Source organism: Pleurodeles waltl, chromosome 8 (assembly GCF_031143425.1).
Source record: "Pleurodeles waltl isolate 20211129_DDA chromosome 8, aPleWal1.hap1.20221129, whole genome shotgun sequence".
Lineage (NCBI taxonomy): Eukaryota > Metazoa > Chordata > Amphibia > Caudata > Salamandridae > Pleurodeles > Pleurodeles waltl.
The window spans coordinates 61,596,753-61,614,345 of record NC_090447.1 but is presented as its reverse complement, the minus strand read 5'-3'; positions in this window follow the sequence as shown (position 1 = coordinate 61,614,345).

The window sequence follows — 17,593 nt, the reverse complement described above, 5'->3', positions numbered from 1 at the left end:
AGGGGGTTAGTGGGTTTTAGGTTTTGGGGTGGGGTTGGGGGGGTGGGGCGTTTTTGGTTTTTGGGAGGGGGGTGGGGGTCAGGGGGGTTTTAGGTTTTGGGGTGGGGTTGGGGGGCGTTTTCGGTTTTGGGGAGAGGGTGGGGGGTTAGTGGGTTTTAGGTTTTGGGGTGGGGTTGGAGGGGTGGGGCGTTTTCCGTTTTGGGGAGGGAGTGGGGGGTCAGGGGGTTTTAGGTTTTGGGGTGGGGTTGGGGGGTAGGGAGTTTTTGGTTTTGGGGAGGGGGGCAGGGGGTTTTAGGTTTTGGGGTGGGGTTGGGGCGTTTTTGGTTTTGGGGAGGGGTAGGGGGTTAGGGGGTTTTAGGTTTTGGGGTGGGGTTGGGGCGTTTTTGGTTTTTGGGAGGGGGTGGGGGGTCAGGGGGTTTTAGGTTTTGGGGTGGGGCGTTTTTGGTTTTGGGGAGGGGGTGGGGGGTCAGGGGGTTTTAGGTTTTGGGGTGGGGTTGGGGGAGTGTGGCGTTTTCGGTTTTGGGGAGAGGGTGGGGGTCAGGGGGTTTTGGGGTGGGGTTGGGGGGGTGGGGCGTTTTCGGTTTTGGGGAGGGGGGTGGGGGGTTAGGGGGGTTTTAGTTTTGGGGTGGGTTTGGGGGGTGGGGGGCGTTTTTGGTTTTGGGGAGGGGGTGGGGGGTCAGGGGGGTTTTAGGTTTTGGGGTGGGGTTGGGGGGCGTTTTCGGTTTTGGGGAGAGGGTGGGGGGTTAGTGTGTTTTAGATTTTGGGGTGGGGTTGGGGGGGTGGGGCGTTTTCTGTTTTGGGGAGGGAGTGGGGGTTTTAGGTTTTGGGGTGGGGTTGGGGGGGTAGGGCGTTTTTGGTTTTGGGGAGGGGGTGGTGGGGTCAGGGGGTTTTAGGTTTTGGGGTGGGGTTGGGGCGTTTTTGGTTTTGGGGAGGGGTAGGGGGTTAGGGGGTTTTAGGTTTTGGGTGGGGTTGGGGGGTTGGGGCGTTTTTGGTTTTGGGGAGGGGGAGTCAGGGAGTTTTAGGTTTTGGGGTGGGGTTGGGGGGGTGGGGCATTTTTGGTTTTGGGGAGGGGGTGGGGGGTCAGGGGGTTTTAGGTTTTTGGGGTGGGGTTGGGGGGTGGGGCGTTTTTGGTTTTGGGGAGGGGGTGGGGGGTCAGGGGTTTTAGGTTTTGGGGTGGGGTTGGGGGGATGGGGCGTTTTCGGTTTTGGGAAAGGGAGGGGGTGGGGGGTCAGGGGGTTTTAGGTTTTGGGGTGGGATTGGGGGGTGGGGCGTTTTTGTTTTTGGGGAGAGGGTGGGGGGTTAGAGGGTTTTAGGTTTTGGGGTGGGGTTGGGGGGTGGGGCGTTTTCAGTTTTGGGGAGGGGGGTCAGGGGGTTTTATGTTTTGGGGTGGGGTTGGGGGGGGTGGGGCGTTTTTGGTTTTGGGGAGGGGTTGGGGGGTTAGGGGGTTTAAGGTTTTGGGGTGGGGTTGGGGGTTGGGGCGTTTTTGGTTTTGGGGAGGGGGTGGGGGTTAGGGGGGTTTTAGGTTTTGGGGTGGGGTTGGGGTGGGGGGGTGGGGTGTTTTTGGTTTTGGGGAGGGGGAGGGGGTGGGGGTCAGGGGGTTTTAGGTTTTGGGGTGGGGTTGGGGGGGCGTTTTCGGTTTTGGGAAGAGGGTGGGGGGTTAGTGGGTTTTAGGTTTTGGGGTGGGGTTGGGGGGGTGGGGCGTTTTCGGTTTTGGGGAGGGGGTGGGGGGGTCAGGGGGTTTTAGGTTTTGGGGTGGGGTTGGGGGGTGGGGCGTTTTTGGTTTTGGGGAGGGGTGGGGGGTTTTAGGTTTTGGGGTGGGGTTGGGGGGTTGGGGCGTTTTTGGTTTTGAGGAGGGGGTTGGGGGTTAGGGGGTTTTAGGTTTTGGGGGGTGGGGCGGTTTTGGTTTTGGGGAGGGGGTGGGGGTCAGGGGGTTTTAGGTTTTGGGGTGGGGTTGGGGGGGGTGGGGTGAGGCATGTAGGGTGAATGGTGCCTATTAGTAATAGTTTTAACAGGAATGCCTTTACAACGAAATATCGTTGTTAAGGCATTCGTGGTAAAATCATTAGTAGTAAGGACGAGGTTGGTGTTCCAACTTCGTTGTTAAGGTTAGTAGTTGTTTTTAAGTCGGTGTTCCGTCATATAATCCACTCAGAGAGGTGAAGGAGGATTTGGAAGCACAGGAAGAAGAGTATGGGTGCATCATCCAGGAATAAAGCCAGAGGCAGGAGAGATATTGAGTCAAGGGGTGGGGAGTACGTATGTTGTACTTTTAAAGAATTCTAATGTACCTGTATTTGTACGTGCAGTGAGACTTACCCCACGGTCGTAAATGATGACATCTGCATCGATGACGTGGTTCCTGTTTGCGGTCATGATTATAACCGGAAAAAGTATATTAGTCCGACCAAATGTGGCAGAGAATGTCATCACGGACCTTCATGTCACTTGTGCACCTCAAGCCGCTAAGGTAACTGATGACCAGGGAAATGTTTCACTCTGCAACGTGAAGGTACCTGGAGGCAAATGGATGTCTGCCAAAGCTGTAACCTGGAAGGTAACTGGACAGCAAATCCGACATGCCAATGTACTGAACGAGTTGCAGGGAATGCCCGCAACAGTACAGGCTTTGAATTACACGCTAAACATGATATGTAAATATTGTGATACCATTGTACCTTTTACACCAGTACAGACATATCCGTGCAGATCTTATGATTGTTTAAATAAACAATATATTTGACCAGGACATATGGTGGTTGTTACAATGTCTAATAGAACTACAGGAGTTCGATACTCCAAACCGCCTGCCTTTATGTTTTATGTAGCCGAAAGACGCATGGTTAGCAATTTAGGCAACGCTTCCATAGTTCGATATAGAATAGGATGTAAGCAAGCTTTACATGCAAGCATAATTAACCATATTGTGTTACAGATAACTATTGCCAAGGGGAAAGTCTCTAAGTACGATCCATCATGCACTCCATGGACACTACAGTTATGGCCCTTGCCGAAGTTATGCATCAGAGGAGATCTAGGATCCATGATAGCTGGGGCCACCGGAATTGGGGTATGGGCCCTGAACGTTTTTGATATTGAAGCCATCAGGAATAAGCTATCTTCAACAGGATATAATACAGGGGAGGCCATAAAAGTAATTTCACAATGGGGGCCCACACACTCACAAGAAGTATGGAAGGTTCTGCGTGGGTTGTATCGTGATTGGCAAAGGCATAATTTCACTTATGAACAATTTGGAAAAAGCTTTCAAAGCACCCAAACAATGTCCAAAGGAATTCAGTGCATACTATGGCAAAGTATTGTTAATCAACAGTATGTAGACTTCAAAGCGGAAGGGGGACAGCTTCAAGGTGAATATTGGAGACAACAATTGTGTTTGCCTGAGGAAATATGGGTAAAGCCTATACAATTCCATTGTGAGGGAGAGATGTGTTATGCTCAGTTTGATATGTAGAATTAATCTTCCTCCTGAAATATGGTGCCCCTTTATATTGCTCCCTGTAGTAATAGGTGAAGAATGGTGGATACCTCACACTGACAAAAAATGGATTGATCAAACAAATCACACCGTAGATCCCACTAGATGTGCAGATTGGTCTAAGGGGTGTGTATGTACCCACACAGGACGGGCGCTAGACCCATGCCTTCACCCAATACCAGAAGAATGTGAATGGTAACCTTATCCTATTAATGGCACAGACTTATATAAGATAGGAACAGGGAGTATATGTTACGTTACTAATCACCCCTTACTTATTAACAGATTTGTACAAACCACCGGAGAGCAGGTAATGTGTATGTGCAATATTACCAGCATTATTGACATAAGTCCTCACATCCTATACCAACCGACTAAGTTCACCACAACCACATTACAGACGCAAATACAAGCACAGTTAGAATGGAACATTCCGCTTGTTGTGAAGCTACCTAGATTAGAGGCAATCAGGCGCTACGCACAAATCACATTTGCTAAATTCGACATGGCAGCTAAATATACCAAGGATGCAGCCATACAGATGACCATAGACGCCAAACAGCTTATACACACTGCTACACGCATCCAGCAAGAAACTTAGCACCATTGGTATGACATCTTCTTAGGTTGGGCACCAGGAGCTACGAAAACGCTAAATATAGTGTTACATCCGCTAATCTGGTTATTGATTGTCTGTGTCACACTAATGATTATACTATGTAGACTATATGTACGCACAAACCAGCTTTATACTAAAATGCAGGCGCTTAGGATAATGCTAAGTATTCGTAGCAATCTAGCTAGCGAAGTGTTACAATAAATACTTCTGGCTTCGCAAGCATCGCGCTCATCTAAGGGGTGGAGTGATCAGTGTAGTAGTAGGGAAAGGTGAGGAAGACATTGTAACGCGAAGGGTTAATTATATTGAAATGTGCAGATGACCGTGATGCCTGCCGAAGCCAGAACAACTTGGAAGAAATTCCCGATGTTCGCTTTCAAGCTTGTTTTCTTTTGACATTCCGTAGATAAACTTATTCGCAGCTGCATGTGTGAGAAACAGGCTGAAAAGGAGAGTCAGTCTCAACCTTGAGAACGAGACCACAGTAAAAGATGGAATGAAAACAATGGCCAGGGAATTGCAAGGCAGCCAAGAGACATATACTGATAACATAGCTAGAAAATACTGGAAGGGGGTAGAATCGAAGCTTCAGGTTATTTAAACACTGAAAGGTGGGTGAGGGAATTTTGAAGCTCGCAGATGGAGTTATGAAACTGTCATCTTCAGACCCAGAGCTGCCTCCCTGTTTTGCTGTTCCAAGACCGTGACGCTCGAGGGGGAGAGAGGTCCAAGCGGGCGGTAGAGGGCTTCCCAGCATTCGTGGACTAAGTTAAGTTCCACCCAGGGATGAAAGGCTTTTTTTGTTTCTCTGCTCTATTATTATGATTGATTATTATACTTGCACTGTGTTTATAATCTGAGAAATTCAGCTCGTTTAAAGTTTTTTCGTGCCTTACTGAACATCGTAGTGTGAGTCTGCCACAGTAATTGAAATGTGCATTTTAGTGTGCAGTAAATCAAAGCTTATCTGAAGTATTCAACTAGTGTATCACATGTTGGTATACAGTTATTCCAAGTTTATGTCTGTCAATGAACTCTTTACTCAGATGTATGCATAGATGCTCTTTGTAGTGTACTTATATATACTGTATATACATATATATAGATGCTTTTTTTTTATTTGCTATTCTTACTCTATCAATGAACTCTTTGCTCATTCGTATACATAGATACTATCTGTAGTGTACATATATATGAATAGATGCTTTTCATTGCCATTCTTATTCCACTATTGTTAATGTGCTAAATTCTTGCATTTACCTGAAATTATAATAAAGCTAAATTGTATTCATAATTGGCGTGTGGTCCTTCATCGAGCGTCCTTATTGACTTATACCGAACAGGTGTCAACCAGCCACCTGGATAAGACACAGGCCCTGGGCACCTCTCGTGCACTTTACTAGGGACTTAACAGTAAAACAAATATGCCAATCATGGAGAACCAATCAACCATACAATTTACACAGAGAGCATATGCACTTTAGTACTGGTTAGCAGTGGTACAGTGCTCAGAGTTCAAAAGCCAACAGCAACAGGTCAGAAAACATAGGAGGCAGGAGGCAAAAAGATTGGGGATGACCCTGCATAAGCAAAAAAGTCCAACACGACCCCCTACAAGCCTAAAGCCAGGGGAGAACAATCAATACCTTGATGTACTTCCCTGATTGGGGCGATAAAACAAGGACCCAGGCCCACAACAGCAGGGGCATGTTCCAGTTCTACGCCTTCCTGACTCCAGTTGGATCCCTCTGTCCATACTCTCAGGGCCCACTAAGCTAACCCACGGGGAACCCTTCTCCACATCTGCAAACACCATCTGTGCAGCACCTAACTTTACTTTGCTCACAGATGTATCCCCATGGGCAGATAGTACCACCAGGGCCAACACAGGGGTGTTGCCCACTCCACCCCGGGGTATGACTCTTGTTCCCCCCCCCAGGGGCAACTCTGTCCACCAGGACAGCAAGCCACAGTGACCCCTGACAACTGTCAGGGATGAGAGCCCGACCTCAGGCCTCTCTAACCACTGTGACTGTGGAGAGTGGGGGGCAGTAGCCCCAGGTACCTGGCACCCTTTGACCACTCTCTCTTCCACCAGGTCAGGGATGACAACCTGGCTCTGGTCCTCCCCTCTGGGGCTCTGTACCCTCCCTGCCGGAGCGGCACCCCCAGAGTCCAAAATTGTCAGGGTGCTTGTAGAAGCAGTCTTGCACAATTGTTCCAGCAGTGCAGGGATGTCAACCTGCAACTGGTCCTCCAACCTGGGGTCTGTACCTTCAGGTTGGGCTAGGGCCAGGGGTGAGGCTTCCCTCCCCCTGCCCTCCCTTCTGGGGTCCTGCACCCCCAACTAGGAGTGGCCCCCTCAGAAGGCAACATGGGATGGGCACTGTTAGCAGTAGCCCCTTCCTCCAGGTCAGGGGGGACACCCTGAACCTGGTCTTCCAGTCCAGGGTCTGGACCCTCAGACTGGACCACTGCCTGGCAACCCAGGACTTCCTGGGGGGCCTATCTACCCCCCACCAGGTCAGAGTTTTCCCCTCTGAACCTGGTCATCCAACCCAGAGTCACCACCCTGTGGTTGAACCACTGCCTGGTACACCAGGACTTCCTTGGGAGCACACCTACCCCCCATCAGGTCAGAATTTACCCCCTGAAACTGATCATTCAACCCAGAGTCACCACCCTGCGGTTGAACCACTGACTGGCACACCAGGACTTCCAGGGGGGCACACTTACCCCCCTCAAGGGACACACTGTCCCCAAGGGCCACACAAGAGTCTGGCTGGCGTAGGTCCCCTGACCTCTGCCCATCTGACAGAGTCTGGATTCCCCCCAACCCAGAAATGGTCTCCCCAAGGTCATTCCTGGGGGGCTCTGCTCTCAGAGCTGACCCCTGACCCTCCAGGTTCTCCACTGGGGTCCGCAACCCCCTCTCAACCCTCTGTCTGGACTTCTGCACCCCCTCACTACGAGTGGTACTGCCAGACACCAGAACTGGTGGGACGCTGGCTACAGCCGCCCCCCCTAAGTTCTCCTGACACTGTGGGGTCTCCCTCAACAGATGGCCCTACGGTACAGGCTAGGCTCCCCTCCTAGTGTTCCCTCATGGAACCCTTCAGGACCTGGGACCGGATCTCGGGCACCTTGGGCCTCAGCCAATCCCCATTCCATCTCCTCTGAGACTGGACAAGGGGTCCCTCACCCATCCCACTACACTGGGACCTACCTAGGACATTACAATCCTTCCCTATCCCACCTGGTAGGGAAATACCTAGACCACTCCCCTCAGGTGTACTCCCAAATGCCTCTTCAGACTCTCTGGTACTCACCAAAAGGTCTGCCTCCAGTGTAAGTTCCCTGGGGTCAGAGAACTCACACTCCACCTGGTGTTGGCATAGCTCTGGAAAATAAGGACTAGACATATGCTTCCCAGCAATTACATCACTCAGCCCCTCACATGAATTAACCAAAGTACCCTTCACCCAACCATCCAGTGAGTCTGCCTTGAAAAAGCCCCCCACATCACCCTCCTGAGACTGGTGAGACAGTACCTGACTGTCCCTGACACTCAACCCACACTCTTCCGGGATGTCTTCACACTCCATAACCAGGACTTCTACCTGGGGGGAACCCCACTCCCTGTCACTCTCACCTAGAGTCAGTAGAGTGTCCCTCCCACTAGTAGGAATATGACTCCCCATGCCAGTTCCCCAATGCACCTCAAGGACCCTGTGCATCACTGGAGCTACCTCATACCCCTGAACCTCCTGGCGTGAGTTAACTCCCTCCTTCAAGTAGGGCACCACATCTCTGGGCATGTGCACTTCTTCAGCAGCACTGGATATAAAATTGTTGCTGCCACCATTCCAGCTGGACTCAGCCCTTATGACTTCCAGCTCCTTCATTTTGAGCTCATAAGCCCAAATCCTCTTTTTGATCTCTAAGTCCATCCTTCTTTCTTCCAACTCCTTCTCCCTTTGCATCCTCAACTCCTTGAACTTCAACCGGCGAGCCCTCTCTGCCTGTCTGTCCTGTAACTCTTCAGGAGTCAGACACTTGGGTGGCACCCTGCTGACCCTCCTGGGGACCCTCCCCCCAGGCGTAACAGGTACCTCCACTACACCACTGTGTATCCTCTGCACTTCCCCACCCATATTCTCCTCCTCTGTGTGCCCTCCAGCCTCCTTGATTGTCACCCAGGCCCTCTGTGCCTTTTGCAGCTCCCCCTCCCTGGTGGAGCTCTCAGTGGGACAGTCAAGATCTTTATGGAACTGTTTCAATTGAGCAACTGAGTACTCCTTCAGTTTCTCAATTTCAAACACAGCTCCAGCTGTTGCATCTCCAGATTGAGACATGATGGTCACAAGTGCAAAGTTCCAAAGGCAGAAAATAAGTTCCCAATGAAGTAAAAAGAATCCGTCAAGGGATCAGCAAAATCATGGAAGTAGAACAAAAAGGAGTCCTTAAGAGAAAAAGCAACAGATCACCAAACAAGTAGTATGTGGTCACGTAGTGGTCTGAACTCAAACAGTAGTGTACACTTAATCACTGTATGTCAAGTACAAATACAAGTCCAAATCCCAACCGCTGATCACCAATGTTAGAAATGGTTTCTTTGGTTGACAGTCAGGTTACCCCCTGTTCAAGCAAGGACCCTCACTCTAGTCATGGTAAAAGAGAATCACCCTCAGCTAACCCCTGCTTACCCCTTGGTAGCTTGGCAGAGCAGTAGGCTTAACTTCAGAGCACTAGGTGTAAAGTATTTGTACCAACACACACAGTAACTTAATGAAAGCACTACAAAATGACACAACACCGGTTTAGAAAAATAGGAAATATTTATCTAAACAAAACAAGACCAAAACGACAAAAATCCGACATACACAAGTCAAGTTATGAATTTTTAAAGATTGAACTCAAAAAAAGCACTTAGAAACAAAAATGCTTGGATGAGATGTTAACATGGCGTCGTGACAGAGTCGCTCCCAACAAGCCGACACCAGCGGCGCCGGACACGGAGTCGTGTAGACCCCCAAGTACAGTACCTTTGGTGAAGAGTGAAAACACGCCGATGCGCGAAGTCGGGGATCGCGGCGTCTGTGCGAAACGTTGAATCCACGCACTTCGAGCGGCGTCAGTCACAACGTGGTGCGGCGACTTCTACGGAGTCACAGACTTCAGCGGGGCTGCAGCGGCGTCGGGCCTGCGAAGAGCGTTGCGTTCCAGTGAGGGTCACGGCGTCGGGTGCAAGCGGCGTTACCAGATTCAGCAGCGGCGTCGGTCCGGAGTCGTCCGAAGTCGGTTTTCTTGGATTTCCACCAGCTTTCCTTTCAAGGGCCCAGGAACTGGATAGGGCACCACTTGTCAGAGCAGGAGTCTCTCTAGAGACTCCAGGTGCTGGCAGAGAGAAGTCCTTGCTGTCCCTGCGACTTCAAACAACAGGAGGCAAGCTCTAACTCAAGCCCTTGGAGATTTCTTCACAAGATGGAAGGCACACAAAGTCCCTTCTTCGCCCTCTTACTCTGGCAGAAGCAGCACTGCAGGAAAGCTCCACAAAGCACAATCACAGGCAGGGCAGCACTTCTTCCTCAGCTATCAGCTCTTCTCCAGGCCGAGGTTCCTCTTGGTTCCAGAAGTGTTTCTAAAGTCTGTAGATTTGGGTGCCCTTCTTATACCCATTTTAGTCCTTGAAGTCACCTTTCTTCAAAGGGGACTCACACCTATTTGTGACATCCTGCCTTGCCCAGGCAAGGCCTGAGACACACACCAGGGGGTCGGAGTCTGCATTGTCAGAGGCAGACACAGTCCTTTCAGATGAGAATGACCACTGCACCCCTCCCTCCTAGCAGAGATGGCTAATCAGGAAATGCAAGTTACACCCCAGCTCCCTTTGTGTCACTGTCTAGTGTGAGGTGAAAAACAACCCAACTGTCAAACTGACCCAGACAGGGAATCCACAAACAAGGCAGAGTCACAGAATGGTTTAAGCAAGAAAATGCTCACTTTCTAAAAGTGGCATTTTCAAACGCACAATCTCAAAATCAACTTTACTAAAAGATGTATTTTTAAATTGTGAGTTCAGGGACCCCAAACTCCACATGTCCATCTACTCTCTTGGGGAATCTACACTTTAATCACATTTAAAGGCAGCCCCCATGTTATCCTATGAGAGAGACAGACCTTGCAACAGTGAAAAACGAAGTTGGCAGTATTTCACTGTCAGGACATATAAACCACATTACTATATGTCCTACCTTATCCATACACTGCACCCTGCCCTTGGGACTACCTAGGGCCTACCTTTGGGGTGCCTTACATGCAAGAAAAGGGAAGGTTTAGGCCTGGCAAGTGGGTACACTTGCCAAGTCGAATTTATAGTGTAAAAGTACACACACAGACACTGCAGTGGCAGGTCTGAGACATGATGACAGGGTTACTTGTGTGGGTGGCCAACCAGTGCTGCAGGCCCACTAGTAACATTTGATTTACGGGCCCTGGGCACCTCTTGTGCACTTTACTAGGGACTTAACAGTAAAACAAATATGCCAATCATGGAGAACCAATCAACCATACAATTTACACAGAGAGCATATGCACTTTAGTACTGGTTAGCAGTGGTAAAGTGCTCAGAGTTCAAAAGCCAACAGCAACAGGTCAGAAAACATAGGAGGCAGGAGGCAAAAAGATTGGGGATGACCCTGCATAAGCAAAAAAGTCCAACAGCCCCGTTGCGCCACATTAGCATAAACAAAATGATGCTAATGTGGCATAAGGTGGCGCAAGGGGCTTATACATATGCCCCTAAGACTTTTGGTCTAAGTTTACCTTTGTGAATAGAGTCCTAAGTTTAGACAAAAAGTGTGAGTCTCCAATGTCAAACTCCTCTATGATGTGGTTGTGGTCAGGGTCTGCAACTAGAGAAACACATGTGATGTCACGTCATCACATGATGGACAATCTTGGCTAAATGTTATGGCAGTTGTGAGATTGGTCAGCCGGGAATATGCAGGTGTGTAAAGCATTTAAAACACCAATGCACGAAATAAGGCCGGGAATATGCAGCTACTTGTCTGGGATTGATTGTAAAATTGCTCTCACTTCTAAGATTAATCCTGCCAGCTTCCAGGGGATGAGCAAGGGATTAATTTACTGAGACCTTGACTGGACCTTATCTTGTGATTATGGCCTTATTAGTAGTGGTGGACACCTACCAACCCCTAATAATAAACTACCTTCCAACACAAACAGACTCTAATTCAATAGGATATGGGTGACATAGAATGCAAATCCAAAGTGAAAACCTTGCAATTATAGTTTCGTTCTCCATTTTAATGATTTCTGACTCTGTCTTGGTGAGATGAATCTGCAGCTACCCAGTTTCCACATCACAAGCTATAAATTACTTTTTTGCAAAATGCACTACTCAGTCATCCGGAGTCCCACCCACGTGAAATGTTTAGTAGTGTTTATAGGGTGCCATGATTTTCTTCATCCAAGTCAACAATGACCTTTTATACCAGTAAATATTGCACCATGTGATGCCGTTCACCTTTCCAGAAATCAGTCCAAACTCTCAACAGGTCACTACTGTGCAATGGGATGAAAAGAGAAGTGAGCCTGCGTCTACCGTGCTGTCACTCAAAGATCGATATATGTCGGGCACCATAGCTAGGAAACAGCTGTTTTTTTCTCAAATATTCCTATGACAGGGGAACAGACAGGGAGGTCACTCATACGAAATTGCACTTCATAGTAATGGCTAATACACAATCAAATAATCACAGGAAAAGAGAAGGTTAAAAAAAATCTGGAATCATTATAACCATCTCCCAGCAACTATCTTTGGCAACGTCTGAATGTGCCTGTTATGAACCTCCAGACATTTCTGATTCCCTGATGGTCAGATACCCAAGCCTAAGTATGAAGATCAGTTGAAAATTGTGCTGGCATACCATGATGTCACAGGGAAATATATATGTGGTATAATTGAGGATATTATATTTTTTAACTTTGGGATAAGAATCATAGTATCACTTAATTGAAGTGTTTTATAGTAACCAATTTTTCATAGCATGTACTATTGATAAACAGCCATTTCATAATGGTATCTGTATGGCAGGTTTATCATTTTTTCATGCAGCAAAATGCAGCAAGCCACCTTGCTACATGAAAGGGAGATGGCAGGAAATTGCTGTATTTATCATTATACAGCACATTCCTTTCCTTTCCTATCGCTGGTGCATTTTTGGATGCCTACCGCAAATGCAGGCAATTATGCATCTTGTTGCAAGAGTTCCTGCTATGTAGGTAGAAATGTTCTTCTGTGCATGAAGGAACACCTACTTGCACAAGAACAATCCTGAGGGGCATTTTCCTCCTTCTATGTGTGCTGAAGAATGCAGCACACATACAAAGACAAAAACATGAGGAGAAATAAAGATATCTCGGGTGTCATATCATTTTGACGCACGCCCAGATCTACCACTAATGGTAAATCTGGGAATTCACTATAATCCATGATTGATATGTAGAAACACCCTCACTCCAATCATTGAATGCCTCTGTGTCGAAGAGTAATTCAAGGCAGTGATTAAGCTGCCTTGCATCACTATAGATTTGTCAAGCCATGTAGGGCCATGGAATGGCCCTACATGGCTTGATAAATCTCTCATAAGTTCTGCATCACCCTTGTGCCCTCTTGTGTGACACAAGGGTGATGCAAAACCTTGATAAATCTGGCCCCTATATTTTTTCAGTGAATGTTTTGATTTTGTAATGATACATTTTGTGCCTTTTTGAAACAAAACCTTCAACGCCTTCTTGTGCCCAATATCTGGGGGTTGTAGGAAGGCTGTGAGTTTTTTGGTCATACTTTGAGTCTGACATTACCTTTTGCTTAGTTATATATTCTATCCTATTTTTTTATGTTTGTGAGGTACAGGCTGTTGAGATGGCCTGTGGTTTGGTCCTGCACAAACTAGACATACAACATGCACTTTGTCTGAACTTTTTACTTAGACCTATTGCACACAGAGCTGCTCTGATCAATAGTTTACCATGTCCAGTATGACACGGTGAATCTCCATGTCTTGTACCCAGACCAAGTAGCCTCCCAGTGTCACTTGAACATGGCTTCAAGGAATGCCCTTTGTTCGCTCCTCTTACATTCAGTTAATGCTTGCTTTGTCTTCAATGATGCACTACATCTACCAAAGCTTTGGTTATGCCCTGTACAGGAATATCCTTTAAATGTCTTGAGGATGCTCAAAGTGTGCTAGCTACACGTTTTGGGTTTCAACTACATCAGTCAAGTCCTGTGCACAGTTTTCCTGGCCCAGTGCCTGAGAAGAACAAGAGGTAGTTTCAGCCACACTATGCCACACTCTGTCTTCAGTGGCATGGACCCAAGTTTTTTATGACCTTCATGATATTGATTGGCAAACCACACCTTCTAATTAGTGCTCTCCAGATCTTTGATGTGACTCTTTTAAGAATCAAACCAAACTTTAAACTTTTCTTGGTCACTTGCATTTATTCCCATAAACAGTATGTTTTATTCTTTTGAGTATCCTTATGTTGGGGATGAAAATTCTGTAGAAAGTAACTCGAGAAGACATTTAGTTATTCCTACTAACAATATATTGTACTACTTTAGATGACTGTGACTGGCAGATATTTTCTTCATAATATTTGTTGCATGAACAGGATGATTGATTCATTAGTCCAGAGGAATTGACTGCGTTCATGAAACATGTGTTGGCTCTTTGTTTGTCACTAATTGTCTTCTGAAGTTATGAAAATTAGGTTCAAGATTTGTGACATTCATGAAAAAATGACTTTTTTATATAAAATAATCAATTACAAGAATCACAATTGTGTTGTTTCCACCTCTCAGAGAATGATTGATAGACTGAGACTCTGATATCCGATGACCTGTGTGCCTTGTTGTGGTCTAAAATGCACATGCTTCAGTTTTGTGCATACGCTTTCTACAAGTAGTGTAATTTTGTTTACATCACATATTTTAGTGTATCTGTGATATGTTAAACCTTTCACTCTATCTCTCTACAGTTGGCTGAAGGCAGAAAGGGAAACCCTAGCTGATCTTTGGCAGCAGGGGAGGGCCTCAGATGCACAGCATCATGACCCCCAACAAGAACTCAGAGAAGGAGGGTAGAAGAAATAGAGAAGAAGCATATGCCTCCGGTGGACAACTAAAGCCTCTGCAAGACTGTGCTAGGACGCTGACTTTTATGGAGAGGAGGTGGTCCTCAACACTACCACAGCAAGAACCAAATTATAGATGTAGGATTGTGCTGATCATTAAGACACCATGATGATGGATGAGGCCGAAATGCTACATTGAGCCACCTATCCAAACCTTTATCCCAGAAGCAGTGGTTATACCACTGAAGAAGGCCAGTGTTTAAGGCCGACATTTGTGTTTGGCATTCCCAACTGTCATGCGTTTAACTTACCCTTGCCTAACTCAGCTACTTGCAGAAGACAGTACTGAATTGCCTTGTGGATCTCTTGGCTGGGCAGAAAAAACTCCTGTGATCCTCTAGTGAATTGACAAAAGCCTCAGGGTAGTTAATTCAGATGGCGAAAATGCATTTCACTGCCGTGCTATAATCTAAAGCTGCCCACCATATGCATATGACTTGCCTGCTGTCCTCCTGGACTTCCACTCTTTCATCAACCACACAGCCCACTCTTGCCTATAGTATGTTGTTTGTTCTCTTACCCCATACAACTGCTCTCTCCCATGTATCATACAAATGACAAGGTGCAAGGGATAATGTTCAATGGATACAATGGCCTACACCACATATAGCCAGGAACCCATCTCTCTAGCCAGTAGGCCACAATATGAAGACTTGAGTAGTGATTATTTGACTTTCATTTTCTGCCTGTTACTTCTTTGCTGTGTATTCCACTTCATTAGCTTTTCTTGGAGTTATTTTGTGAGCCATTTTATGGACTTCTGTTTCTTCATACCTTTCCACCACCAAAGTTGTCAGTCTACCCTGCAACAAAGAATTGTTTTCTCTTAAGGGATCATTCTGAAGAGTGTGCATGATCAAGGATATACTTCTACACATGCCTGGTATTGCGTAGGGGTGTTCAGTAAACTCCGCTTTGCCGGTGGAGTTCGCAGAGTCTTGCTCTCCCCATGCCCTGCTTGGAGCAAGGAGTTCAGCGAAAACTCTGCCAACCGCAGGGTTTTTCTCACATGCAGTACACCAATGAGAAAAGATGAGTGCTCAACCTCCTCCAAGTGAGACTTCTCAAGGCAAGCAGTCGCAGCAGGTCACTACCACTCATTATGAGAAAGTTGCCTCTCGCGTTGCGAAAGCTACCATTCATGTATACAATTTACTTGAGTGGCAAAAAGAATCAGCTCCTTCTGGTGCGCTGAGTGGCTCCTGGTACTAAAATCAGCATGAGCAGCATGATTGAGCAGATTTCCACCACTCGCAGAACTCTGTGGACTCCCACAGAGTTTTTAGGTAACTCCATGGAATTCAGTGGAGTAAAACTACAAGAGTTCTGCCCACCCCTTGCAATCAGAATGTAATCTGTGAATTGGACCTTGTGTGAGAAATTGGGGTATTAGTTGTGGGTAGGGGAGTACCCACGTCAAATATTAACCACAACCCTTGTTAGGATCAACCTTTAAAGTCAATAAATTACCTTTAGCTCCCTGTTAATTATGGCATAGAGCAGGCAAGATTATCTTCAATGATATGAATAAAGTATTTATGCAATTCTAAAACCAAACCATCCAATTTAGAGCAAATTGTAATGAATAAAATTACACCAAAAAACAGAAATCCAACAATTAGAATCCGAGATATGAAGTAATGTAGGATTAAAAATAGCATCAAAAAGCGTTATGCACCAACCAGTTTGTTTTTTCTTGACCAGAAAAAAGGCAAGGTTTATAGTTGACCATCCTGGAGCACCGGCCGGATCCAGTGACCAGGTTAGCTCTGTTGGAAATTTTACCTTTGGTCTTAGACTCTGAAATGGAAGTCAAAAATCCTCAGCAAGGCAATACAACAAGATGTGGTTAAAGACAGCTTTATGTAATTGGCTAGCCACGTTGCAAGGTCTTGGAGATCCTGTTGACCTTTGACGGGAAAGCTCAGAGTGCCATAACTGAATTTGGCAACTGGAAAAGTATCCTTGCTGGCTGGATACTTTCTTCCCTTTTGCTCTGTGAAGATTTCTGTCTGCAAACTTACAACCTGATTCAGAACTCGATGGATGGGTTACTCCATCACAGCAGTCACTGATATCCCGTCTGCTGAATTCTAAATCCCATTATGTACCAAGGGATTTAGATTTCAACGGATGGGATAGCCGTCAACATTGTGATGGACTGGTTCGCAACAAATAAAGTTGGCAAAAAGTCTCTAAGTCCCAGTTTTTAGAAACCTTTATGGGGAGTACACTTGGACACCAGCCAACCCTCCAGGACCTTTGGGACAGCCCATAAGGGTCAGGACTCACTCCAGCAAAGGTTGGCAGCAGCGTTCAGGCAACACTAGATGGTACTACTCAGTTAGAAATGTAGGTAATGGTCTCTTGAAGGTTATTGTGGCCCTGTAGTCCAAACAGTTTAAACCTGCACCACAGTGCTACACATGGCAGGCCTGCAGTCATGTTTGCCCCATACCTGCAATGGGTAGCACAAAGTGGGCTGCGGCCCACTGGTTACATTTCACTTACAGGCCCTATTTACACTCTAAGTACAAAACACTAGGAACTTATAGGTAACATAAAGGTTGTGCCAATCTCAAAATATTGGATAGTAGAGCACAGGCACTTGACCAATGTTTAGCAGGGGTAAACTCCACAGAGTTCTACTGTCAGCAAAAAACAGTCAATGCAAAAATCTGGGGGTACATAATGCAAACATGTTTTTCAACACCCCACATCTGGGTACAAACTTTTAACTATGCCTTTAAATGATCTAAGTGGGACCTTTGTTGCTCGGGAGATGACATTTAGGGTTCAGAGGCTACTTACTATTTAACATCATGGGTGGCTGCAAACTAGACAGCTGGAGTTTTAGTCCACAAACGTGTACTTTTACAATCACAGTCAATGGAATAGAGGAGCAAATTTATCATAGAATGTTTTCAACATTGCATTATTTGTGTGTACTGCCTCTGTCATATTGACTGGAGCATTAAAAATGTGTTAATATACATGGGCAAGTTACATTTGTTGGGCTTAGAGACCACAGCAGAGCGTCTCATATAAGACTATTTTCCAAGGGCTGAATCAATTACCTTAAGATCCAAGGTAGAGTCCACATGACCACCAACAACAGATGGTCCTGCAGGTTTGCATAGTTATATTTTCCATGTCCACTAGAAGGAGAATGGTTATTAAAAAGCCCAGGTTGGAATATAGCAATAGGGGATCCATAGGAGAACTATAATATTTAGTTGAACTGCAGTTAG